At 42.9% G+C, this 17,865-nt stretch overlaps 1 protein-coding gene across 7 annotated transcripts in view; it reads left to right on the top strand.

Moving 5' to 3' along the window:
- TRAF3 (TNF receptor associated factor 3) overlaps positions 1-17,865 on the top strand; it is a 137,045-nt gene that overhangs the window by 45,995 nt on the left and 73,185 nt on the right. For 3 of the 7 annotated variants that reach the window (XM_007987922.3, XM_037984568.2, XM_037984566.2), the window contains exon 2: positions 8,161-8,299. The exons of 2 other annotated variants lie outside the window; for them this stretch is intronic. The gene's annotated coding sequence lies outside the window, so the exon portion shown is untranslated. Of the gene's footprint in view, positions 1-5,692; positions 6,394-8,160; positions 8,300-8,442; positions 8,566-17,865 lie in introns of those variants that run through there. 2 more of the 7 variants (XM_007987917.3, XM_037984567.2) reach the window with 2 other exon arrangements.

Below are 17,865 nucleotides of genomic sequence, written 5' to 3' on the forward strand. Positions count from 1 at the left end.
ACTATAAGATTTTCCACAGAAATGTGTTATTCACAGTGAAGCACAATGGGAAGACTCCGTTAGCACTTTAGATGGTATCATAACTTTGGAAAAACCATTTCACCATGTGAGTATTTACAAAAACTGAAGCCGTCCCTGTGAGGTTTTGACAGAGCTTAGCTATATAGGTAGTAAGTGACGCAGTGCTAAAAGCAGTCTTAAATTACCTATGTCAATATGCAGATTTTCTCTATTTAGTATTTTAACTATGAATTTACCAATCTGAGTAACTTGAAATGCAGTATCATAAAAAGAATCAGATCTACCAAACTGAAAATATGTGCGTATCTAAAGTAGTTTCTTTTCTTGATTTTGGTTAAGTTAACAGAAGTATCTTCACATCTGTAATTTCTGGTAAGTTAATGAGAACACGCTGAACTTTTGGGTCACAATAAATTTTCCCATTATGTAAAATATTTTACACACCGGTTGACTCATTGTGAATTGTGAGTTGACATGATTCTCTTCCTGCGGAAAATAGAAACACATGCTGGCCGGGCACGGTGGCTCATGCCTGCAATCCCAGCACTTTGGGAGGCGAAGGTGGGCGGATCACCTGAGGTCAGGAGTTTGAGACCAGCCTGACCAACGTGGAGAAACCCTGTCTCTACTAAAAATACAAAATTAGCCAGGCATGGTGGCGCATACCTGTAATCCCAGCTCCTCAGGAGGCTGAGGCAGGAGAATTGCTTGAACCTGGGAGGCAGAGGTTGCCGTGAGCAGAGATCGCACCATTGCTCTCCAGCCTGGGTAACAAAAGTGAAGCTCTATCTCAAAACAATAAATAAATAAATAAAAACTAAAAGAAACACATGTTATTGTAATGACAATTTGAGCCAATTACAGGATTGTGCTTATGTTACCACATTGACTGTAGGTCCTTTCAGTGAGTTGGGTTGTTGAAGAGTTTGAGGTAGACAGATGGCAGTGGGTGGGAATGAGTTGGGAGCTTTTGTTAGGTTTAGAGAATGTAGTCTTTCCACCATCATTTAGTTGTTTATTTTATGCATAGGCTTATTTTTGTTTTTGTGAGCATTATGTTGAGTTAATGTGTTTTCTTTGACGTCAAACCTTCTGAAATGTTTCTAGGTCTTAAGGATTCAGGTATTATTTATTTCATAGTAGACAGAATGAAGTAAATGAATACTTTCTTGGGGGATAGTGTTGATAAGTTTCATAGCGACACCTCTCCCTCGTGATTAAAAGTGCTACATTTGCACAAATATGTGATTTATATTTTACATTAAAATTAAGATCAAGTTTTTTCTTGAGAAATTGTTGAACTTTTAGATTTGGGAGAGGGGGAGTTCCTACAGGAATTATGAATTGTTTTGACCAGTGAGAAGCTTATTTAACATTTTTGGAAGGAGTACCCCAAAAGTAATGCATCTTTTGGCATAGTGGAAACTTGCAATAATGTTTTCTTGTTGTTTTTTAATTGAGTGGGTGAGCTGCATCTCTATTGGATGTTTGGCCTTTGACTTGATTGTGTCAGCTTTTAGAAAATAACTTTATGGAAATCGTCAGATTCCATACAATTACCTATTTAAAGTGTCCATGTCCGTGGTGTTTGGTATATTCACAGAGTTGTGCAGCCATTGCCTACTTCGGACGTTCTATTGCAATGCAGTTGACAGTATGTGTTTTCTGTGTGCAGCCTCTGTCATTCGGCACCATGTTTTCATTCATGTTGTGCATGTATGCATCGGTTGTTCCTTGTTAATGTCGAATATTATTCCATCGTGTGGATGGTCCACATTTTATGTATTCGTTAGTCCATTAATAGGCATTGGGGTTGTTTCTACTTTTTGACTGTTGTGTGATAATGCTGCTGTGAACATTCATGTACAGGTTTTTGTGTGGACGCGTCATTTCTCTTGGGAATATACCTAGGCATTTGTATCCGCTTTTGTTGTTTCTTTTACCTACAGTTCAGATTCCCATTTATGTTTGTACAGACACTTTGCTACTTGTAACTGGGGCTTGTTTGACCTTTGTTGCTGACCTAGTGACTTCTTGTGTCATGTTGAAAGCCCCTGAGACCCTCTGTTGCCTAGAGAAACAGGCAGAATTGCAGTCTCTTTCCTTCCTAAGACCAGATCCCATCTGGTGGTCATGAAATGGTCTTATAAAATAAGTACCTGTTAGATTTTTGGTAAATAAGTATGTATCTAAGCCAAATAAATTTTGTGTGTATTTTATATTATTTTTCTTCTCTCTGCTTCCTCTTGGGTACATCCTTTGTTCTGTGGCCCCAGTGGCACCTAGAGTGAATATGAATGATTTGTCTATGTTTTCCCTTCAGGCGGAATGTTGCTTACTTGGATTTTTTCTTGTTAATTTTGGTTACTGAGTTGCCTGTTTTTGAAGTGATAAATACCTTCAGATAGTAGGGTTGCTCTTTAGCATTTTAAGTGTCCAAATGAGACCTATTGGGATGTTTCCATAATTTGCATCAAATTCATGTAAATGCGCCTTAATGATACTAGCTAGTCTGTCTGAGCTAAATTATTAATTTCATTACTACTATTTAATAAAGGGGCAGGATTTGCCATGGTCATTCTAGTTAATGGTAAGAGCCCTGTAGGTCTCTCGTCATATATCTAAGCTGAATTAAGCTTGGAAATATTACTGAGTGCCTTGTGGCTCTATTTGGTAACAGTCATGCCTTTCATTTTGAGACAGCTTATACTTTTACACACCAGGAGACTCATTGTGAATTGTGAGTAGACATGATTCTCTTCTGGCAGTAAGGGGATGCATTCAGTCAGTTGAAAATCAACATCATGTGGTTTGCAGGATAGGTCTTACTTCTTTCTTAGGCAAGGAATCTGGGATCCAGAAGGAGTGAGCGGTTGGTTAGGAGGAGTCAGTGCCAGAGGCAGGCAGCGTGCCCTTTCTGCTCTGCCCACGCTGTGAGGACACCGGGCCGTACCTTCGCCAGGAGGAGGTCATGCCAAGTCCAAAGCGTCAGGCCGCTCAGAGCCAAGCAGCTTTGCTGGAGCACCCACTGGTGCACTTGGAAAGTGATTTATCCTGTTAAAGCCTCGCTGCCACCTCAGCTGTAAATTGGAGACAGTAGGAAGCCATCTCCGCAGGCCTGCGGGGACCTGGCATCTGGGCACTGAACCCTGCTGCCATTGGTCAGATGGTCACATTGGGAAGCAGTTGGAAGGGTCCTGTGGTGTGCTCCTTCTGGGACCTTCTGCCACCCCCTGGAGGCAGCTTGAGCCCCTACCCATCTCTCCCCATCAGTGCACACTCCCTTCAGCCCTGGGCCAGCTGTGGGGCCCTCCTCTGTAGGTGCTGGCTGTTCCAGGAGGCACAAGAGTGTTGGTGTGGGACCTGCCCACTGCTCGAGATCCCCCAGGGAGAGCCCGCTCAGGCTACGCACGGGCTTCTGGCCACATGGGTCAGTGTCGCAGGACGGACAGATCAGTGGGGGAAGAGTCCTCCTGCAGTGCTGCTGCCACTGGAGACTGGTGAGAGTGGTGCTGCCATAGAGGAGAAGCCTTGATCTCTGACTTGAAAGGCTGAGTTCTTCTGGAACTTCTGCGAGGAGTGCCCAGAGTGGCACCTAAATACATTAGAAGCGCTTGATGAAAGTTCCTCTGAGGCTTTTAAACTGCTCGAGTGAGTCTCTCTGAAGCACGGTGATGGCAAAAGGAAACCACCTCACGCTGCCTCTTTGTGCCTTCTGTCCTCATCTCCCGTGGGCCGTAGGTGTTCCCTGTCAGGATTTATGCGGAGGCGTGTCTGCTGTGGCCGAATGTGTTCATTCATTCATATCTCACAGTAAGAGGGAGAGATGGGGGAGGAAGACTGCCGTATTTCCTTAAAAGTTTTTCTGTAACTCGAATCCCTCCCACCCCCATGCGGTAACACCATCTTTTCCAGTTGGTGTCAGTGAACTCTGTTTTGGGTACCTACAGAAGCAGTAGGGGAGGTTAGGATGTGGCTGGAGGATGCTGGTTCCTGGGTGTAAATCCTGGCTCTTGCGCTTGAACTGACTGTGCCTCAGCGTCCTCGTCTGTTCGGTGGAGCCGCCTCAGAGAGGAACAAGTGAGTTGTGCGTGTGGAGCAGGTGGCTGACATGTGGCGAGTCCTCCAGGAATGCGGCAGCAGAAGGAACATGTTGAGCACCGCAGATACAACCCTGACCACCACTGCAGGACTTCTGTGCGGGGGCAGCTGCAGAACCACCACTTCAGGACAGCATGGGAGCTGCTGGAGGTGGGGGGAGCTCAGGGAAAGGGCCTTGCTGCCAGGGGTGGGAAGGGAGTCAGTGAAGACGTCCTGGAGGAGAAGATTCCAGAGCCTGAGATGTGAAATAGAGTTAGGTAGCCAGAGACCAGGCAGAGAAGGGCCATTTTCATCAGAGAACAGCATAACACTGGCAGAGGTCTGACATGTCATTTCCTGTTACTAGAATTGGGGAGTGACCAGTAGATTCTTTAATTTGTTTATTCTTTCGTGCAGTCCTTCACCTCACACCTGTTCAGGGTCCGGTGGGGCTCTGGACATGGGGTGGAAGGAAACCATCTGAGCAGAGACCGCTTGGACTGTCACCTCCGTCGGGTACCAAGGCTGCCAGAGGACAGCTGTTACTTATGGGTGGTGGTGTGGTGAGGTGGCACAATACAGAGCTGCCCCGCTGTGTCCATGCCCTGGCACCTCCCCGCAGTTACCATGTGCCTTGGGCAAATGTAGGCCTCAAGTCCCAGACACAGGCTTCTGTCAGTGGTGGTGGTGGTGGCTGTACCTGCTCCAGGCTGCTGTGAGGGAGGGACGGGCTCCGGCCACAGACATATGCCCTTGCAGAGGACCTCCCGCACCTGCTGAGGATTGTGTACAGCCATCTGGAGGATGTTCTCCCTTGGCCCTCCCTGTAGTCCAGCTGAGTCCACATCCTTCACCTCTTTTTAACTCTTCCTTTCTTACAGAACCTTGACCTGGAGCTGCAGTCGGGCTCGAGTTCTGCCTCCTGTGCAGTTCCAGCCGTCCTCCACCATACATGATAGTGTGTTTTCCATTATTCTTCCTCCCAGAGCACTCGCACCCACCCTGACGGTGGTTCCCCATGGTCAGATTGAGTATCCCTTATCTGAAATGCTTGGGACTAGAAGTGTTTCAGATTCTGATCTTTTTGGATTTTGGAATGTTTGAATATGCATAATTAGATATCTTGGGGATGATACTTAAGTGGAAATTCTTTTCATATACACCTTATACACATAGCCTGAAGGTAATTTTATGCAATATTTTAAATATTTTGTGCATGAAACAGAGTTTTGACTGTGACCTGTCACGTGAGATCCATTGGGGAATTTTCCTCTTGTGGTGGTATGTTGGTACTCAGAAAGTTTCAGATTTTGGAGCAGTTTGGATTTTTGGATTAGGGATGCTCCACTTGAATATCCTTTTATATACAACACATGGCCAATGCTCACTAAATGTATTGCGTGAATGAATGAAAACCAAAGGTCGATTTACTAAGCGTGCTACTATTTCAGAAACCTCTTTTTCCGAATTTGATTATATGGTCAATGGTTTAATATTTCAAGTGCTCTGACCACGTAATGGTTATTACCACACTGCGAAGGTAGCTGGGTGTTCTGTGATTGCTGCCCCCAGAGGACCTGGAAGTGCTTGCTGTACTTGCGTTTTCTGGAATGGAAATCATGGCTTATTCCCAAGAGCCCCCAGCGGGGGCTTTGAGTCTGGTGCTAAGCAGCAGATGTGCAGATTCCCGCAGGGCGTACCTGAGCCCCGAGAGGGGGCGTCGTAGCGCACAGCGCACTCATTTCCGCATTCCTACCCCGCACAGCCAGTTGTCACAGCCATCCTCCAGTAAAAACCACAAACCAGTCAACCTCTAGGAAACAGGTAGGAAATCTAGAAAAAGCCTCAGGTGTTCACAGCATTCTTTAAAGATTCTTTAAAAATCTTTGTGATTGGAAAGACTGCTTCCTGTGCCAGAGAGTCTCTCTCCAGCGCTTTTGCTTCTGAGGTTGGTAGCTTTCAGAAAGACTGCAATGCAGCGGTTACCAAAGTCCTTGTTAATATGGAAACAACCCGTGGTGAAGCCTTTTGCTCCCCTTCATAACTGCTGACTGTTGCCTGCAGTCGGAAGGAGGAGATAATGAAGGTAATACTCCTCCGGACCTGGCAGTTTAGTGATTAGAACGGACGCGGTTCTGTGAATGCTGTGGCTGGCACAGGCATGTCCGCAGCAGCTCTGTCAAGTTACTGATGCAGTGGGCTTCCTGGGAACGTGAAGCTGAAGATGTCTTTGCAGTTTGTGTGCGATAATTTTGTTTTCATCTCTGTGTTCAGATGGTGGATTATAAGAAGGTAAGGGACTTTACAAATCATGCATATGTGTATTTTAAATGTTTATGAATATCCCTAGTCAAGGTAAAGAATGATGATTGAATAGACCTCTTTTGAACCTAAGAAATAAAACTTTATTTCTTGTTAATGACAGTTTTGACATTTGAAGAGTTATCTTAGTCTTGACAGATGCCCTATAAGTGAATTATTGAAGATGTTCTTTGAAGAGATCTGCTTTTTCTTCGATTTGCTAAACATAGTTGAATTTCAGAGATGTAGATACGGATGGAATATATTTGTTTCTTTAACTTAAGCAATAACAGTTACATTAATCTGGATGGAACTTTTCATCTTAAAAAATCTCAACCACTGGCTGTAGATGATGAATTCTAATCTCCTTAGTTCTTATTTTGCCTTTAGAAGAGCATTTTCAGATGTGTGGAGCTCTGTGCTTATCCGTGGGGTGAGCTGGGTGTTACCTCCAGCTGCTGCTCTTCGTTTATCTTAGAGGGAGGCCAAGAGTCAGAGCTGAGATTTATTTTGCAATGAATTAGTGGCCCCAAATGGTATTAAATGCATTATGTGTGGTAATTTATATGTCCAATGCCAAGAAATATAATGTTGGGGTTACCATGGCAACTGCTTGCATTCTGAGAAGCTCGTGAATGGGTTCTGAACCTTCTGGCGTTGGAAGTGAGCTTTTCCAGCTGAGAGCCTGCATTCGTGATTAGTGTAAATAAATTCAGCTTTCCATATGAAGCACATCCTTTCTCTTAGCTTACCAGAGTAGTCCATTGAGCTCAGTTCTTTCTCTGGTGACATCTGCCTTGGTCTCTTGGTTCCTGGCAACAGACTATGACTGAGACATAGTTTTCAACTTCAGGCTGATGTGTGTGTGTGTGTGTGTGTGTGTGTGTGTGTGTGTGTGTGTGTGTTGGCCTACTACCTCAGTCTGTGGGCTATGTAGAATGGGGCTGGCTCATCCGTGCCTCCTGAGAGCTGGCAATGCATGATGTCTCCAAAAGGACAGTTGCAGCCGCATGTGCTGGTGGGCCCCTGGCACAGCATTCTATCCATCTGAAGGGCTTGTTTCCAGTAACATTTGCTAGGACTCTTCCTGGGAGACAGCCCTGCCTGTTTCCAGGATATCATGGGGATTGGTTTTGGGGAGGGAGGCCCAAGTTAGAAAGACCCATGTTTTAAATGTCAAGCTTGTGAAAATAATAAATGAGAGCTTATTGTCTTCATTGCCGAAGGTCTGTTTGCTGTTTGTTAGAAATATATGTAGCATAGGCCAGGGATGGTGGCTCACGCCTGTAATCCCAGCACTTTGGGAGACGAAGGCAGGAGGATCGCTTGAGCCCAGGAATCTAAGACCAGCCTGGGCAAAATAGCGAGACCTCATCTCTACAGAAAGATAAAATAAAATAAATAAATAGATGAAGAAAACTAGTTTCCCTTGTGCATTTAAAACAATGTTGACATTGTTTTAAATGATTGCCAGGGACTGAAATGTCTCTGTGTGATTTCAGGGCCCTGAGGTCGGAAGGTTGGAGCCTGGTGGTTGCTGCCGAGGCAGCAGCTCCTAGAGGGCCTGGCCAGACACTGGGAGAATGTTTTCATGCTCTGTAGAATTCATTCTATTTGTTAATAAACATTGAGATCATAGAATTTAAATGATGAACTTGAGGATAGACCGGCTTCAGGCTCACAGTGGGCACGTTGCTGTGGCTCGCCTGTAGGCCTCAGTTAAGAAGCTTTGTCTAATCCAGTCCCTTTATTTTACAGATGAGGAAAATGAGGCCCAAAGAAGTGAAGCCACTTGGTTAAGGTCCCAGTGCAGGTCAGAATCAGATCTAGGATCAGAAACCTGGCTCCTGGCTCCTGGCTCTCTACTCTTCTAAGGATCGCTGTCCTGACAGAAGAGGTTTGCTCTCAGTTAATTGTTGTTCGTTCTTTTGCTTTCCTTTTGTCAGAAAGAGGCCTGTAATAACAACGGGCATCTAATGTAGACTCTGTAATTTTAGAATTTTAAAAATTCTTGTCTTCCCTTCCTCTGGTTATTTATAGAATTTCTACTCAATGTGCTGGAGTCACCCACAGGAGGGGCAAAGGGCGTGACCTCTGCCCTTAATGCTATGTGCTGTGATGGGAGATGGGTGCATAGCCGAACCTACAAACTGGAATGTTGAGGTGAATTCTGGCTTGACACCTACATTTCTGCTAGTCGGTGGTATTCTGTGTTCTCGCAGAGAAGCTGCAGTGCCCAGCAGTTACCCAGGGGTGAATCTCAATCACCACCTATTAAATCAAGGTCATGATACTGTATTTACTAAGGCAGGACAACATCGTAATTTAGGCTCAACTTACAAGTTGCAACTTATTACAAGTAATAAGAGGTTCGGCTTACAAGGGTTGAAATACAGATTGATTTTTTTAGCCAGATTCCATTGAACCCTGGTTTTTAATTTTCCGATCTTGAAAGAAGACTGAGATTTTACTGTATAACTCACTCAGGGTGACATTGTGTTTTCCTAAGTGTTCTCAGTGATATCTCCCATTCTTAACCCTATTCTTCTCACATGGGACTTTGACAGAGAGGTGCGCCTGGACTGGGTGTGTGACCTCCCTCACCCAGCAGTATGGCACAATGGTGCTATATGACTTCTGAGTTACGTCCTTAAAAGGGTGCAGTTTTTGCCTGGATGTTCTTTTTGGGGTACTTGTTTGCCATCCATATGGTGAGGAAACCCATCTCGCCCACACAGGAGGACCACACAGTGAATAGGGCATTGACATAACAAGATGACTTCTGTTTTCTGAGTAACTTCCACCACAGTGGTGAAACTGTGTCCCCAAGCTCAGCAGGCAGAGGTAAAACATTTTTCAAAGGAAAGGATAAGATAGGCTCCCAGTTTACCACATGGTGAAGAGAGACCTCTGGCTCTTCCAAACTGTTGCTGATAGAGCGTGGAGTGCTGGGACTTCGGTCAGGCCAGATCCTGCCACCTCACTGTCCAGCTCTCCTGAGTGCTCCTGGCCTGCCCTGCTCTCTGCCCAGTGCTGCCTGCTGCCCTTACATGGGGTAACCTTCTGTCTCCCAGCCCCAGCCATGGGTCCCATTGCCCAGAATGCAAGAGCCTTTCTTGGCTTAGAACTTTAACTCAAAACCGTCAGTTCTTAGAGGGTTTGTTTTCTTTTTTTTTTTTTGGCCTGGGATTTTGAGAATATCTAACAGTGCTGGGCAGTTTTATCATTCATCATCATGGGTAGTTTGTTTTATTACAACTTGCAGCTTCATATCTTAAAACAAATTCATTTCTTGCTTTCAGATTTGCTTATCTAAAAGTTTTGTTAATAATAGTAACTTAGCACAAAGCTTCTAATATACGAGTTGATGAAAAGCATCTCCTGTATCACCTTTAATAAGGATAATTTTGAAGTGTAATTTAATGCCCGGAAGCCAATTGGTACTGAGATTTAATTTTGTACTTGGAAAAGAAGTATGAGAAGAAAAGAGTCCTTTTTTCCTTAAATTTTTTTTTCTTAGTTGACATATAAAATTGTGTATATATTTATCATGTACAACATGATATTTTGAAGTATATATATTATGGAATGGTTAAGTCTAGCAAATTAGCAAGTGTAAAGATAAACTCACAGTTATCCTTTTTTGTGGTGAAAATACTTTATATCGATTTTCTTTTTTTTAAACATAAAATCTTTCAGCAAAGACATCTACTTTCTCAGCATTTTTCAAGAAGAAGAGTATCTTTTTAACAAATACATTTTCTAAGCCCTGCTGGTCTGCAACCCACTCCATTCAGTTAATATTTATCAAGCACTGACCAGGTGCAGTGGCTCCCAGCACTTCGGGAGGCCGAGGCAGGTGGATCGCCTGAGGTTAGGAGTTTGAGACCAGCCTGGTCAACATGGCAAAACCCCGTCTCTACTAAAAATACAAATATGAGCCGGGCATGGTGGCAGGCCCCTGTAATCCCAGCTACTCGGGAGTCCGAGGCAGCAGAATTGCTTGAACCCGAGAGGTGGAGGTTGCAGTGAACCAAGATTGTGCCATTGCATTCCAGCCTGGGCAACAAGAGTGAAACTCCTTCCCCCCACCAAAAAAACATAAATTTGTCAAGCACTACCTACACATACACCCACTCTCTGTCTCTCTCTCACACACGCACACACACTAATAGACATAGCAGTAATATATATTAAGCATGAATACAGCAAGAAGTTTGGTATCCCAGAATTAGAACGGGGCTTTTTTCCTATATAATCTACAAAATGAGATGTTGAATTGATATTTAATACTAAGCTACTTCTTAAGCATTTGATTTTTCTTGCTGCATTATATTTCTAATTTTAAAATCTGAGAATTATGGAAAATAGGTAATTTCTACTTATCTTTCAGATTATAGATTAAATGTCCTCTCCTGGCGTGGGGGAGGTCCCCATATTCACATAAATGGGTGTGACCTCCATGTGCACTGCGCACTTCCCTTTGGTACTTTTCGTCTCACACACACGTATGTACACCCTGCACAGACACATGCCCTCTTATTACTGGTGTTGTGTCTTCTTGCCTGTGGACTGTCAGCTCTGTGAAGGGGAGGTTTCTGTCTTTCTTGTCCCTCTCCCTTCTGTGGCACTCAGTACATGCTGGGTGAATGAATGAATACTGGACACAGACGCTTTCCTTGACGGTGGTTGGATGATCTAACCTTTCCTTATAGTACTTTTTCAGATGTTTTCAAATTCAAGAAATCTTTTTTCTATCACTAAGTTACTACTTTTCCAAATTATTGAATACTTCTATTTTCTTCTGCCTTTAAGGAGTAGGAAACAACTAAGAACAGATGATGTCTCATGTTCCGAATGGATCCTTCCTTCCTTTGCTCTTCTCTTGAGTTCTTTCTCATGCAAGCGAACACCCATATTGTGAGGGGTAACAAATTTAAATGAGTATAGAGATGACTGAGGAGAATGAGGTAGTTTGGAAAAACTAGAAAAACCTGCCTGAGTGCTTTTGATATTTTAATTTATACGCAATTCTTTTACGTTTCATTTTTCTCAAGACAAATGCCAGACTGTGGAAAGGGTGCTGTCATTTAAAAATATTTGGGCATGTGGCCGGGTGCAGTAGCTCACGCTTGTAATCCCAGCACTTTGGGAGGCCGAGGCGGGTGGATCATGAGGTCAGGAGTTCGAGACTAGCCTGGCCAACACTGTGAAACCCCGTCTCTACTATAAATATAAAAATTAGCTGGTCATAGTGGCACCTGTAATCCCAGCTACTCAGGAGGCTGAGGCAGGAGAATGACTTGAACTCAGGAGGCGGAGGTTGCATGGAGCCAAGATTGCGCCACTGCACTCTAGCCTGGGCAACAAAGCTAGACTCTGTCTCAGGGGTGAAAAAAAGAGAATATTTGGGCGTGCATACTGCCAAAGGCGATTTACAGACTCAGTGCTATTCCTAGCAGATTACTGAGGACCTTCTTCACAGAACTAGGAAAACACTGCTTTAAAACTCATATGGAACCAAAAAAGAGCCCAAATAGCCAAGGCAGTCATAAGCAAAAGAACAAAACTGGAGGCATTCTGTTATGCAGCTTCAGACTATACTACACGACTACAGCAACCTAATAGCATGGTACTGGTACAAAAGCAGACACCAGTGGAACAAAAGAGAGAGCCCAGAAATAAGGCTGCACACCTACAACCATCTCATCTTCGACAAAGCTGACAAAAGCAATGGGGAAAGGACTCCCTATTCAATCAGTGGTGCTGGGACGACTGGCTAGCCACATGCAAAAGATTGAAACTGGACCGCTTCCCTACACCATGTACAAAAATCAACTTAAGATGGATTAAAGACTGAAATGTAAAACCCAAAACTATAAAAACCCTGGAAGACAACCTAGGCAGTACCATTCTGGACATAGGAACTGACAAAGATTTCATGAAGAAAACACCAAAAGCAATTGCAACAAAAGCAAAAAGATGACAAATGGGATCTAATTAAACTTAAGAGCTTCTATACAGCAAAAGAAACTATCAGCAGAGTAAACGTACATCCTACAGCATGGGAGAAAATATTTGTAAATTATGCATCTGACAGAGGTCTCATGTCCAGCATCTATAAGGAACTTAAGAAACTTAAGAACTACAAGAAAAAAAAAACCCATTAAAAAGCGGGCAAAGGACACGCACAGATGCTTTTCAAAAGAAGACGCACATGCAGCCAACGAGCATATGAAAAACAGCCCAAATCACTGACCATTAGAGAAATACAAATCAAAACCACAGTGAGATAGCATCTCATACCAGTCAGAATAACTATTATTAAAAAGTCAAAAATAAGATGCTAGTGAGGTTGTGGAGAAAAGGGAATGCTAATACACGTTGGTGGAGTGTAAACTAGTTGAGCCACTGCGGAAAGCAATATGGTGATTCCTCAGAGAGCTAAAAATAGAACTACCATTCAACCCAGCAATCCCATTACTGGTTATATTATTCAAAGGAATATAAATTGTTCTGCCATAAAGATATGTACACATGTATGTTCATTGCAGCACTATTCACAATAGCAAAGACATGGAATCCACCAAAATGCCTATCAGTGGCAGATTGGAGAAATAAAATTTGGTACATTTATATCACAGAGTACGATGTAACCATAAGAAAGAATGCGATCCTTCTGTCTTTTGCAAGAACATGGTTGGGAGCTGGAGGCCATTATCATCAGCAAACGAATGCAGGAACAGAAAACCAAGTACTGAATGTTCTCACTTATAAGAGGGAGCTAAGTGATGAGAACACATGGACACAAAGAAGGGAACAACAGACAGTGGGGCCTACTTGAGGGTGGAGGGTGGGAGGAGGGAGAGGATCAGAAAAAATAACCACTGGGTTCTAGGCTTCGTACCTGGGTTACAAAATAATCTGTACATCAAACCCTGGTAATGGGTTTACCTGTATAATAAACCTGCACGTGTACTTCTGAACCTAAAATAAAAGTTAAAAAAAATAATTTGGGCACGAAGACTCATGCCTGGAACTCATGCTAGCATGTTGGGGGGAGGATCGCTTGAGGCCAGGAGTTTGAGGTTACACTGAGCTGTAATCGTGCCACTGCACTCCATCATGGGTGACAGAACAAGACCCTGTCTCTAAAATATATACATGATATATACATTTGGTGGGTGCTTTGGTCCCAACTGACTGACCATCTGGGGCAGAGCCAGTGCCATGTGTAAGGTGTACTACCTGCACACAGCACAGGAGGCTGGGGCTGGCCAGGGCCTGTGCACCTGCTCCCTCTGTGCCTGGCTTGTGGATGCCCCTGACTCGCTGAGTCTTTTCTGAAGTTGTTTAGCAGCACTTCCACTGCTCTAACCTATATTTAAAGATTTTTTTTTTCATAATTTTCTGGCAGAAAATTTTATTAGTGTAGCCATTTTATTTGTATAATGATTGTTGAGAATAGAATATTTTATGTTCAAGATATTGATTAATTTTTGGAGAAACCTAAGAGATTTGATGTTACATAATAGGTCTCTATTTAAATTCATAGTGTAAACTGCAGTGAATCATTACTGTATTAGGCAAAAGCCAACATTGCAGAATATAGTTTATTTGAAAGGTCGCTTAGATGAAAATTCCAGGGTGATCGGGAAATGTTTTACACTTTTGTATGTGTGATCATTGGATGCTACTCAGGAAAAGTTTGTACTAGTGTGTCTAGCAATTGTAGCAAGGTGGGGTAGGTGGCCACATTTGATTATGAAGTAAATTTATTCTGGAGAGTTTATGTAGCATGAGGAATATTAAAGAAGTGTTACACTACACATCTTAAACTTTTAACATGACTCTTATCAAGCTGTAAGAATATGACATTTTGTGTTTTAGGAATAAAGTAAGTATGCAGTGGTAATGAATGATCATGATTTCAGGTGAGTAAGACATTAGGGAAACCTGTCACAGTTCCACAAGCAAAAATGAAAAAAATCTCACTGAAGTATATTGCTGCAAATGGCTTCTTTTCCCCAAGAATAGCTTTAACTGACTGAGTAGCACAGCATAGTCATTCCATTCTCCCCTTGCTGTTTCCTCCTCAGCCAGATGCATTTGGATGATCCTGTTCAAAAGTAAGCTAAATAATTCTACTCAATTTTCATATTAGAGTAGCAAGAAATTAACTAATTTTTTTGTGTGGGTGTGTGTGTGTGTGTTTTTGTTTTTTTTGTTTTTTTAATGAAGGTCTTGTTCTGTTGCCCAGGCTAGATTATAGTGGTACAATGATAGCTCGCTGCAGCCTCAACCTCCTGGACTTCAGCCATCCTCCTGCCTTAGCCTCCCGAGTAGCTGGGACCACAGGTGCATGCCACCACACCTGGCTAATGTTCACATTTTTTATAGACATGGGGTCTCACTGTGTTGCCCAGGCTGCTCTTGAACTCCTGGCCTCAAGTGATCCTTCCACTTTGACCTCCCAAAGTGCTGGTATTACAGGTGTAAGCCACGGTGCCTGGCCCCCAAACAATAATTTAAATGATGTGATAAAGTTTATTTTAGCCTAGCTGAGATCTTAAAATGTTTTTTGAAGTCAGGAACTAGCCTTATTTGGTTCAGCTCCCTGGTGCTGCCTGGTGCATCAGTTTATGAATGTCCTATATTAGTCCTAAGGGAGTAAACAAACTCTGGCTATGTCAGTGCTGAAATTCAAAACAATAAAAGAAGATACTTGGTTTTAAAATGGGGTGGATGCATCTATTGGGCTTTATTGATATTTTGGAAATTTTGAGATGCGTATTTTGCCCCTTGCTAAGAAATTAGATAATGGTGCAGGGTTTGAATTGACAGGTGCCAAAGCCAACAAAAATACTGTGGTCAAATTGCTGGGTCTTTGAGACCTGGGTTTTAGTCCTGTTAGCTCTGACTTTGGGCAAATTGATCGATGTAATTGTTCTAGTTACTCAACAATCCAGATCCTGGCCAGCAGAGTTGGAGCATTGAATGATCTTTCTAAAATAATTTGAGCGTGCAAATGGCAAATCTGATTTAACAGCGTAACTGTTGATTCTTACGGCACAAGTCAGTGAGCCTGCCTTTGTTGAGGCAGTTGCAGTGTGATAACAGACATAGAAGTTAAGAACACTGACTCGAGGTAGACCACTCTGCCGCTTACTAATGTGTCATGTTGTGAAGCTGCTGAATCTTCATATTCTAGTTCCCTCATCTCTGTAACAGGCAAATTTGTAGTTGTGAGGAATAAATTAATAACTACAAGAAGTAAATTAATAACTAAGACTAATATGTGTCAAATACATACTATGTGACCAGCACCATTGTAAGTGCTGAGGATACAATCCTGAACAAGACACATTGCTGTCTTCAGAAAGCTCACAGATAGGAGAGAGAGAAGGAAAAAAGGCAAGTACAGGCTTGTAAGTGTTGTGATGGATGTCCTTATAGGACCAGGATTTCAGGAGGTAAGGTCAATTTCCCTGGCAAGGGAGAGTTAGAGAAAAGATGCTTGCAGGAGTTTAATTCAACAAACAAGTGTGGTACCTGCTGAGTGTGCCTGCTATCCTGCTAGGCACTGAGACAACTGGATAAATTTAGCATGATCCCTGCTATAAAGGAGCTTAAAGTTTAGTGGAAAACCATAAGTCTAGTGATAAATAGTAGTTGTCAAGATACTTGAATGGAGTCTTGCAGATGAAGTGTTTGACAGACAGTGGAAGAACAAAAACCCAGAAGGAGACAGTCGTTGTGGCTGGAGCAGAGTTTGCAAGTCCACTCCTGGTGAGGAAGGGGATGCTGAGCCAGCAGGGTAGGGTCGACTCACACCCAGAGGCTATCTCAGAAGCAGCAGATGCCAAGGGAAGTGTGTATTGGAGCGGGTATGTTGTGAATTTGATGGCGTCTGATCGTTAACATTGAATTCCTTGAGTTCTAGACAATTTCTTCATGATAATTACCCCTTTAAATTTCATAATCTTCATTCCCCTGCTAAATTTAATACCATAACATTTTTTATTTTAAAAACACCTTTTTTGTCAGTACTTTTGAAAACATTTTCCTGCACCAGTGCCTTCTGTGAAATGAACACTGTAGAGAATCTGTGGAAATTGGCTCATGGTTGAAGCTTTCACTGTCATATGGATGAGTCCTTTTGCTTGCCCAGTGCCCTCCTGGCACATTGATGAGGTAGGATTGGGAGTTAGGAATGCCTACAAAATGAGCAGACTAATTTCAAAAGGATGCTAATTCTGCAAAACCAAGAGAGAAGCTTATTGGTTGGTTTGCCTTTTTTTTTTTTTTTTTTGGAAACAGTCCCACTCTGTCACCCAGGCTGGAGTGCAGTGGTGTGATCTCCGCTCACTGCAACCTCCGCCTCCTGGGCTCAAGCGATTCTGCTGCCTCAGCCTCCCAAGTAGCTGGGACTACAGGCGCACACTACCACTTATGGCTAATTTTTTGTATTTTTAGTAGAGACGGGGTTTCGCCATGTGGGCCTGACTGGTCTCAAACTCCTGATCTCAAGTGATCCGCCCATCTTGGCCTCCCAAAGTGCTGGAATTACAGGCAGGAGCCACCGTGCCCAGCCATTATTTGCTTTTAGTTGAACTTGTGTATTTGGAGACCGAGCACTTACTTTCACCAGTCAAGAAATTGACTTGGCAGCAGTTGCTGCAGGTGGCTGTTTTTGGTCTACTTCATACTGTCAGTGTGTCACCCAGATACTGTATAATTAACTCAGTTATTTTGCAGTCACAACATCTTTGTGTGTCTGTATTTATTTAGTAATTAGAAGAAAGTTTTTGTTCTCATAGTATCTTCATGTGTACAGAGTGCTTTTGTTTACTCATTTATATCCATCTGATACACATCTAATGATTGCCTCTAATGGGTATATGTGGGAACATGCACATTCCTTACTGTTAGTTCCTAATAGTGAGAAGTAATTAGAGCATAATGTTTCACATTGAAGTCATCTCTTTTTCAAAGATGTCTCTGAGAATGAAAACATTAAGTTTGGCAGTTGTGATAAACTCTTATAGTGATAAGGTATTAGTCTAATTCTACTTAGTAAGAAAGTTATTCCTGGAGACTTCTATTTCCACCATGATGGAATTGGCGGTGATTTACGCCCCCCCAGGACTACAGTAAGGCAAGTGAGGCGTTTGCCTCAGTGCAGAATTTAAAGGGACACCCAAAATCTCAGTAATCAAGATTATTAATATTTTAATGCAGTACTTTAAAAAAATCAAATTTGATACAAAAAAAATCCATGATGAAAAACAAAACTATTTTTTATTTTTTAAGGCAGGGTCTTGCTCTGTTGCCCAGGCTGGAGTGCAATGGAGCAATCATAGCTCACTACAGCTGTGGTAGTACAGCTAGGAGGGCTCAAGTGATCCTCCCACCTCAGCCTCCTAAGTAGCTGGGACTACAGGCACATGCCACCACGTCTGG

This window comes from Chlorocebus sabaeus, chromosome 24 (assembly GCF_047675955.1).
Source record: "Chlorocebus sabaeus isolate Y175 chromosome 24, mChlSab1.0.hap1, whole genome shotgun sequence".
In the NCBI taxonomy this organism is placed as follows: domain Eukaryota; kingdom Metazoa; phylum Chordata; class Mammalia; order Primates; family Cercopithecidae; genus Chlorocebus; species Chlorocebus sabaeus.